Raw genomic sequence first — 9,669 nt, forward strand, 5'->3', positions numbered from 1 at the left:
TGCTCTGAGCCTGGAGAGAGGACAATGGAAATCGCAGCTCTCCTTCACTCCCACCAAGGAATAATTCACACAGGAATTCACTGAGCCCATGGCTTCTGGGCAGGGCTCTGCCCAGGAGGATGAGAAGCCTATGGCAGGGACGTCCCCAAGACTCCCTGGCTGACCCCATCAGCAACGCGGCAGGGAGGGGTGGAGGCTTGGGGTGCAGCTGTGCAGTCAGGGAGCACCAAAGACCAAGTACTGCCAGGGCCGCCCCAGCTCTCTGAGCCCCATCCACGGTCCATCCATCACTGCCCCACACCCGGACCCGAGTGTATGGCAGGGAGCCACCCAGGACTCCTCGGCCCTGTTTGATCCACTCATACTCTTACCTCTGGCGGGACTACCATGCCCCTGCTCACACCCCACTCAGTCCCGCCCTTGGGATCCATTAACCGCACCCCTAACCAGCCCTGAAAACGAGTGCCCTTGGCATAGAGGGTGGGCCGAAGCCAGGTGACCCCGAATGACCCACCAGAGGCCCACCAAGAGTCATTCAGGCCATTTTTAAGCAAACAGGTTGGTGCTGTGACAGGAACAGCAGCATCTCCAGAAGGGTTAGAGATGACTCTCGGCTGCCACCACTGCCACCTGGGACAACAGAAGTGGGCATGGGTGCGTGGGTGGGCATCCCCCAAGAGAGGTGAGCCCCTTTCCCAGGAAGCCCAGGACCCTCCCTGGGCCTGTCTTCATGCTGTCCATCAGCACTTGCAGGGGATTCTCCCTTACCTCCCCTATCCAGAGCCCTGGGTGGCCCTGAAGTGCGTCCCACGCACAGTGAGGCCACATGGAGTGGTAACCAAGAAGTTATCGGGACTGTGGCTCCCGGCCAGGCTGCACCCTGAAGTCAACATCACGTGCCCAGGCTGCACCCTGAAGTCAACATCACGTGCCCAGGCTCCATCCACCCCCAGAAGGCAGAATCATAGGGAAAGGCCCAGCCCCAGCACAGTGTGACCTTGGGCAAGTCATTATGCTCCTGGAGCCTCAGTTTTCTCATCTGTGGAGTGGGGATAATACAGCACCATTCTGCTATGAGATGAAATCACAGAATCTGGTGCTTCCCAACCTCTCTCGACAGAGCACACGGAGAACGTGGAAGCCCACTGAGTAAAGGAACAAGGCTGCTTGCAGGATTCCTCCTGACCCTGAGCCTCACCAGCCACCATAGAGCTGAAAGGGCCCCCACCTCACAGACAGCAGGATGCTGAGGGGCAGCGTGCCGAAGGCCTGATCCCCGACAAGCACCAGACAGGGTTCTGCTGTGTGTAAGCCCCCCACCCAGTGCAGGATTTTCTTGTCTCACCAGGGCGGTCTGGGACAGGGCTGGCACATCACCATTTTTTAACCAGCGCCTTGCACAGTTCTGCAGCAGCGGGTGTGCAGGGCCAGGTTTGGACTTTCCGTTCTAGCTGATCAGAGCCAGCAGGCTCTTCCCCAATGGGGTCACTCACTCCCCCACCCATCCCACCCTTTCCTGCAGCCCACCCACTGCTAGGGTCCTCCCCACCTAATTAGCAGGCAAATCCCGTTCTGGGAGAACTGAATGGGTCCCTTCTGCTCCCCGGGCATCCCTCACAGTGTCCCTTTGTGGCCGGCCATCCTCCTGACCAGGCCAAACTGGGTCCTCAGCTGTTCACTCTCCATGCAATTTTGATTCTGCCTCCTGGCTCCCACCGTCAAAGCCGTGATGGGGCAGTGTGTGGCCTCCCGTGGGGCTGCAGTGTCCTCTGGGAAAGCGGCTGCCCACGGGGGACGCCTGGTGACACACACGGACCTTGGGCTGGCTGGCTGCAGGGCCGTCAGGAGCCACGACTCCACGCTCTGGAGTTGAGAAGCGCAAACAGCCCAGGCCTGGGAGACGGAGTTCCAACCAGTGGGGCCGGCCACAGCTCCTGCCGCCGAGCGCTCCCCACGCCCCCCTCTGCAACCCAGGGATGCAGAGCCCCCCTCCTTGAGGCAGCCCAAAGAAGGCTCCACTGAGGCGCACATCCCTCCAGATGGGGCACAGTCCCTCCCCACCTCAGCAGAGAGCCCTGGTTATAATAAAGGGCAAGCTGGCGGAGCCCCTCCAGAGAGGGCCAGGCTGCGGCAGGGTGGGGCCGGGCTGGGCCAAGCAGCAGGAACAGGCAGGGGCATGGGAGCCAGGGGAGGAAGCTACCACCCCCAGCCCTGGCCTCTAGAACTGGCTGAACCCAGACCCACCTGAGCTCCGCTTACCAAACCAGCCCCAGTCTCTCAGGCTGGAGAACTCAGGGCCACTGTGGTCATGAGGGCGGGGTCTGGAGTTTCAGTTACTTCCACAGCACGGATGGGGCTGTCTGGGCACCAGGCTCCATGGGGGGTGAAGCCTCACCTCCCACCTGAAGACTCTACAAGCTGTCTGGCGTCCCTCGGACTCGGCCTGTGAACTACCAACTTTGCAGGGTTGCTATGGGGATTAATGAACTAAAGCATGAACTGGTCCTCAACTGGGAAGGAAGGATATGATGGCTATCACTATTCACTCATCAAGCTAAGACCCGTGGGAAGAGGCAGGCACCAGACAAGCGAACCCAGGTCAGACCCCAGGCCTTGCGCAAGTGAACTCAGGGTTAGGACCCGGCCCCCAGGGCTGTCCAAGTCCAGGGGTGTCCTCATCTCCTGGGAGCAATGACACCTAAGTGAAATATCAACTCAGGGTCCTGCCCAATGTTCCCCACGGAAACCACTAAAATCCCTCACTCTCCACAGAGCCTTGCAGGTTAATGAGTCTGGGGTGGCTACCGCCCACAGCCCACTACCCTGGCACCTCCATTCCCAGTGCTGGGGCCGATGGGGTCCACAACCAGACCCCAGGAGAAGTGTTCCCAGGGGGGTTCCTTGCGCCACCCAGACCTACAGCAACCATCTGTCAGAGCAGAGTCCTGGGCACCAGGACATTTATGAGGTCTCAGGTAACGCCAGCACCCTCTGAAGTTTGCGAACTCCCAGAGGACAAGGTCAGGGGGCAGAGGAGGAGACAGGCAGGACCAAGGACCCAACACTGCCCCACCAGCACCTTGCTCCCGATTCCTAAATGAGGACACCGAGACTGCAGAGGTTGCAGAACTGGACGAAGGACGCAGGAGCAAGGAGGGGCAGTCGGGGTGGGCCACTCCCTCCCACCTCCCGCCAAGGAAGACTTCAGTTGAGTCCGGCTCTGGGCCCAGGCACTGGCCATGCCCCTGGCACTCATACAACCCAGGGCTGCCAGACCTCGCTGGCGGGCAGGACTGTCAGTATCTCAGTGCCCAGGTGCCAGTGTCATCCAGCCACAGCCAGCTGAGCACCGGGCCCCACATCCTCACACTCGTTGCACAACTCCCCTCCCCCAACCAGGGCGACTACTACTAACCCCACCTCCTCTCCCCCCCTCCCCCTCCTTCCACTCCTCTCCCCGCCCTCCAGTCCAAAGCCCCTGTCCTTGCAGGACCTCAAGCTGCAAATCCCTCGGAGGCCACGGCAGCCGTCCAAGGAGCTTCCAAGAGGTCCCGGGAGGCCCTTCCCACGGGGTCAGAGCGCCCCCTGCCCCCTTCCGGGTGGACTCACAGGCGACCATCACTTGTCAGGTTGGCCACGAGACTAAAACTCACCATCCCGGAGCGGTGGTTGATTCTCCCGCTGCCCTGCACAGTGAACTGAAAGGGGCTCCAGAGGGGGGCAGCGGACGGCGCCTGGGCTCTCAGAGGGTGCAAGCGATACACAGACCCCCTTGTAGGCGACAGAGGTCGAACCGGGGCCCCACGCAGCAGCGCCCGTCTCTGCGGGGAGTGGCCGTGGGAGATCTGTGTCTACAGTTCCGATTTTCCTACCAGGAGCCCATTTAATAATGAAACAACTTTTGCAAAAGTACACTGCATTCGGCGCGCGGTTGCGAGGCTCGGGACCAGGCCCCGCCCCGCCCCGCCCCGCCTCGGCCGTCTGCGCCCCCCGGCCCCTGCGCACGCGCGGCGCCCCGCTCTTGCGGGACCAAAGCTTTTCGGACAGCGCCCCCTGCCGTCCTGAGGCGCCCAGCTCCTGCGAGCGGCTGCCGCCAAACCCGACTCCTAGTTACTCCTGGTTAAGCTGAGTTGCCCTGGAGGGGCTCGATCTCGGAGGCGAGGGGACGGCTCTTTCCTCCACCCAGAGCCTGAAGCCCCTTGTCCGCGACCGAGGAACTGACTTTGGGGGAAACTAAGTCACTAGAGGATATAGGGAATGCACAAAACTAGGTGGCTGTCTTGGGCCGTCCCCGTTTGAAATCTAATTCCTGGGGTCACAGATCCCGGCTCCACTGTGGGTTCACGAGGCGTGCTGAGGGACCACCTGAATCGTGTGCTCAATGGCTGGGGGTTCAGGCCAGCAGGATCAGTCCCAGGGCCCACCTCCAGACACCAACTCAGCCAGGACCACTCTTTAAGAAATATTGCCTTAATTTGACCCCCTCATTTCATAAAGGACAGGCAGTGACTTGCCTAAGATCACACAGCTCCTCAGAGGGAAGTGCAAAACGGAAGCTCTGGCAGCATGTCTACCACCCCACCTCCATCCCACAGTTAGAGAAACCAGGAGGCTGTCACCAGGTTCAGTCCCAGCTCTGCTACCACTGTGTGGACTGTAGCAAGTCCCTTCCCCTCTCCAAGTCTCCCAGGTCTGTGTTCTAGCATGAGATGATGGGCAGTGGCCGTCCCCTCCATAATTCTAGAATTCCTGGAGCAGAGGCAGACCCTCACCCAGGTTTGAGCTCCTAGGTCACCATGTGAGGTCCTGCAGCTTTGTGTGCTCTTTGCGTATGTATTTTTAAATTACTCCCAAGAGTAATTACTTCCAGATCATTAATAAGTACATGGCTCCGCCCTCGGGAACCACCAAATTTAAGTGCTTTGTGATAAAAAGGAAGGCAGAAGAAATTGAGGACTGGCAGAACTTAGTAGCATCCTCCACTTTCTATCTCAGAGAGGAATATGCACCCCGATGGCCTAGGGGAAGGCCACCAAGATCAGAAGGGGCCCAGGCCCTCCACGGCCCATGTATGCAGGAGCCAGAGTCATAAACAGTCCAGTGGAACAGGATGCTCTGAGCCAGGTTCTGCCTTACTCCCATTTATCTTTAGCTACCATCTGCTCTGCACTTAAGTATTGTGATACAAATTATAAAAACCGTATTAGCTCAGATATTTCATTAACGACTTGAGTGACTGGACCAATGCATCGAGGGAGAAATCTCGTTTCCAAGGCAATCAAAACAAAGGCTGGGGAGCTAATAAACTCCTCTAAGCTATTGTACATGCAGGGAACAGTAGAGTAAATCCTGAAGTACATTTTAAAGAGTTTTTCCTAAAAGGACTAAGCTTCTTTCGTGTATCTATTATTCATTTGAACGGCTCCTGCTTGTACTTTTCAGAATCCATCCCCCAAGTCAGAAACAAATTGAAATGCTTTTACACACACCTAGGGCCCCTCAGCCATGCTCCTGAGCCAAGTGGAGGAGCTGTCCCCTGTGCCCCCAGCCGCTGGAGCACGTGGACTACCTCTTGCCTCCCTGCAGAAGCCTGGTCCAGCCCACCCAGGGCTCCAGGGCTCCACCGCTTACTATTCCAATGACCCAAGACAAGTTTGTCTCTCTAAGCCTTGGTTTCCTCGTCCGTAAAATAATGGGGATATTAGTACCTGTGATGAAACCTAACACATTTGGAATAGCACCTAGCACATACTGTTTAATGCTATTTCTTGGAACCACTGCCTCTCCTCTGGGGCTAGCCACGTAGTATATAATATTTTTCAAATAAATGTACTCGTAATAGGGAAGAACAAATCTGACCCCATACTGGATCTGTTTCTTTAAATTTTGCATTCTATTGCTTTTGCTGCAAGTGAAGAATGTTACCTATATCCTGAGATAGACAGGATAGCTCACTGTCAAGGCTCTGACCTTTAAAAGTATATAACGCTTTCAATCACATAGAGATAAAAAGTTGCAGAATGGAGAATAACGTTTTTCTTGTTAGAGGTTTACAGGAACATCGTGACCTGACCTACATGGACAGCTGCAAGAACAAAGGATTCCGACACCAAGAAGTTTGCAGCAACCAGCCACGCCCCCTCCCCTTCTAGTATAAAAGAAGGCTGAACTCTAGCTTCTTTTATACGGAAAGGGAAGGGGCTGTGGTGAGATGCTTCTTTGGGACGCTAATCCACAATCTTCTCTGTCTGCTGGCTTTCCAAATAAAGTCGCTATTCCCTGCCCCATCAATTCCTCTCTCCATTTATTGGCCTGTTGTGCAACGAGCAACACAAGCTTGGACTCGGTAACATACTGACTAAAAAGCCCCATGAGGTCAAGGACCATGTCCCTCTCTTTCACCAGTAGACCCTAGTGCAAGCCCAGTGCATGGAATGGTAGGTTTAGTGAATGACACACTGCTTTACAGTCAATATCCACTCGTGCATCCACATTCAATGTCCACTTTGCAAAGGCTGCACACCAGACTCCCCTAGGGAGCATTTAATATACTGAGATTCTGATGGAATTTATTTGAGGTGAGACCTGGACATTGATATTAATTTTTAAGCTCTCCAGGTGACCCTGATAGGCAGCCAGTGTGAGAAACAAATCTAAACCTACAAGTGGTTCCCACGTGGTGTGTCCCCTTCCTGTCAGGAGGAAGCCGGGATCTTTAAATTCCTAGTGCCTGAAACACACTGTAATTTCACCTTTGTAATTCCTCCTCATGTATTATCCTGGGTAAATCAGACATCTTGACCCAACCTCAGTTTTCTTAGGTGTGCCATGATTCATTTAGATGAGGTGTCCGAGATGGTCAGAATCCAAAGAACAAGTCATCACTGGAGTTTGTTATGAGCTGAATTATGTCGCCCTCCCACACGCTTACGGTGAAGAACTAACCCCCAGAACCTCAGGATGTGACTGCATTTGGAGATCAGGTCTTTAAATTGATAATGAAGCTAAAATGAGGTCGTTAGGGTGGGCCCTAATCCAATATGACTGGTGTCCTTATAAGAGGTTAGGACACAGACACACAGATCATGGGAGAGGTCTCAGAAGAAACCAACTCTGCAGTCACCCTGATCTCAGAATTCTAGCCTCCAGAATTGTGAGAAGATAAACTTCTGTCATTAAAGACACCCAGTCTGTGGTGCTTTGTTATGGCAGCCCTAGCAAATTAACACAGGGTTTGTGTGTATATACAAAAGAGCTCCTGGATTATTTCCTTGGATGACTCTAACCCAGGGCCTGTATCTGGGCATCCCGTTCTCACTGTGGGTCCTCTACTTTGGGCCACTCTTCTCCTTCAGGGCCCAGCCAGTCCCGTCTCCCCTCCTCTGGCTGTCACCCTTCCAGAGGTCCTCCCCCACCTGAATTTGTGTGCTGGGGCCCCCTGCTAATGATCATATGCCATAAGGTAGCATCTGCACCACAAAGGTGAGCATCTCATTCACTGATCTAGAGCTCTGCCAGGTGCTGTGCCAGGGCTTTGCCTACACCATCTTGGTCCTCAGACCTCTCCTGAAAGGTGGGTATTATCCCACCTCCTCAAATGAGGAGTGAGGCTCTAAGATGTGGCAATAGCTCTGACATTCCACACCAGGTCCAATTCCAAAGCCTCTACCTCCTCCCTGCCTCCCCACCACCCAGGCTCCCCTGCTTCATCCCCAGGGGGACTCAGAAGAGTGAGGGCCTTCCTGCCTTGTTCGCTGTCCACACACCCACAGCCCCAAACATGGCTGGCAGACCAGTAAGCATGGGCTTCCCTGGTGGCGCTGTGGTTAAGAATCCACCTGCCAATGCAGGCGACACAGGTTCGAGCCCTGGTCCAGGAAGATCCCACATGCCACGGAACAACTAAGCCCCTGCGCCACAACTACTGAGCCTGTGTTCTAGAGCCCGCGTGCCACAACTACTGAAGCCCGCGCGCCTAGAGCCTGTGCTCCGCAACAAGAGAAGCCACCACAATGAGAAGCCCGCGCAACACAAGGAAGAGTAGCCCCCACTCGCCGCAACTAGAGAAAGACCCCGCACGGCCACAAAGACCCAACACAGCCAAAAATAAATAAGTAAAATAAATAAATTTTTTAAAAAAACAGTAAGCATACACTGGGTGAGCAGCTGTGCAGCTGGTGGGCTTTCCTAACTCACTTGGGATCATCCTACTTCCCCACTTCACTCCCTCCCCTCAGGTATCCCATTGCTGACCAATTAAAGCCCCAGCTGCTTGCCCAGGATTCCAGACTCTCCAACACCCTCAGCCACCTTATTGCACCCCAGGTTCTAACTATGCTTTCCTACAGGGCCTTCCTCAAACCATTAAGGCCCTCAAAGAATTTAGCAGGAAGCTTGTTGATTTGTTAAATTCACCTGCCTTGAGGCCTTCTCTGATGGGTGAGAATTGCTGAATGCAAATTAAACGTACCTCCTGGGGCTTCTCTGGTGGCGCAGTGGTTGAGAGTCCGCCTGCCGATGCAGGGGACACGGGTTGGGGACACGGGTTCGTGCCCTGGTCCGGGAAGATCCCACGTGCCGCGGAGCGGCTGGGCCCATGAGCCATGGCCGCTGGGCCTGCGCGTCCGGAGCCTGTGCTCTACAGCGGGAGAGGCTGCAACAGTGAGAGGCCCGTGTACCGCAAAACAAAAAAACCACAAAAACTTACTCCTGATAATGATGTTGTGCCTTAAGGCAGCATCAGCACCTGCGTCTACTGGGAGCTTACAGGAGAGGCGGAATCTCCCGTCACCCACACACACTGAATCAGAATCTGCATTTGGGTGAGATTCCTAAGACAGGTTCTCAGGCCTGAGTGCACACCAGAATCACCTGGGGAGCTTAAAGTTACTGATGCCTGGTGACACCCCAGAGATTCCGGTCCGGAGTAAGGCCTGAGAAAGCCCTGGTGATTCTAACGTGCACGAGGTGATGTGATTGGGAACCCCTGTCCTGCAGTCCCAACCAGCGGTGAGTACTGGCAGCCTGTGGTGTTTGACGAGGGACCTCACGTTCAGGGGCCGGGCAGGCCTAAGCCAGAACCTCCCACCCGGATCAATACGTGTTGCCATTGGTATAAGCAGACCCTCCTGTAACCTGTGGCTCACAAATTTGGTCACTAACTCCCATGCTGCTACAAGGTGACTCGTTAGAACCTGGTGGGGGCAGGGTGCAATGAGGCACTAATTAATTTGTTCCCTTTGACACTGCGATCCACCTCTAGGGATCTACTCCACAGAGACACTCACACGTAAGATACAAAGTGGTCACGTCCAGCTATTTAAAGAGTGAAAAAGTGTTCTTAACATACAGAAATCACACCATCACACTGTACACCTTAGACTTATACAGTGATGTATGTCTAATGTGTTATTTCTCAATAAAACTGGAAAAAATGCTATTAAAATTCGTTCCACTTCTAAAAGAAAAAACAAGTGAAAAACTGGAGACAACTCAAATGTTTCCTGATATGAAATTATAATATACCCACTTCAGATAAAATACTATAGTCATCAGAGTGTGAAATAAAATTCACATTTTATGGCAAGACAAGAAAAATTTAAACATAAATTCTCTCTGCCCTTTGGCCTCCTCTCCTCTCTACTGTGCATCGTGTATCTGCATCAAGCA

At 54.3% G+C, this 9,669-nt stretch overlaps 1 long non-coding RNA gene across 7 annotated transcripts in view; it reads right to left on the minus strand.

Annotated features, from left to right (window-relative positions):
- Window positions 1-3,931, minus strand: part of LOC111172218 (uncharacterized) — a 131,718-nt gene extending 127,787 nt beyond the window's left edge. For all 7 annotated transcript variants that reach the window (XR_016388202.1, XR_016388199.1, XR_016388198.1 and 4 more), the window contains exon 1: window positions 3,654-3,931. This is a non-coding gene — a long non-coding RNA (uncharacterized LOC111172218). The remainder of the gene's footprint in view (window positions 1-3,653) is intronic.
- Between the last annotated feature and the right edge of the window lie 5,738 nt (window positions 3,932-9,669).

The sequence above is a fragment of the Delphinapterus leucas genome, chromosome 16 (genome assembly GCF_059928025.1).
Source record: "Delphinapterus leucas isolate spDelLeu-1000000601 "Yukka" chromosome 16, BTC_Dleu_Yukka2, whole genome shotgun sequence".
Classification (NCBI taxonomy): domain Eukaryota; kingdom Metazoa; phylum Chordata; class Mammalia; order Artiodactyla; family Monodontidae; genus Delphinapterus; species Delphinapterus leucas.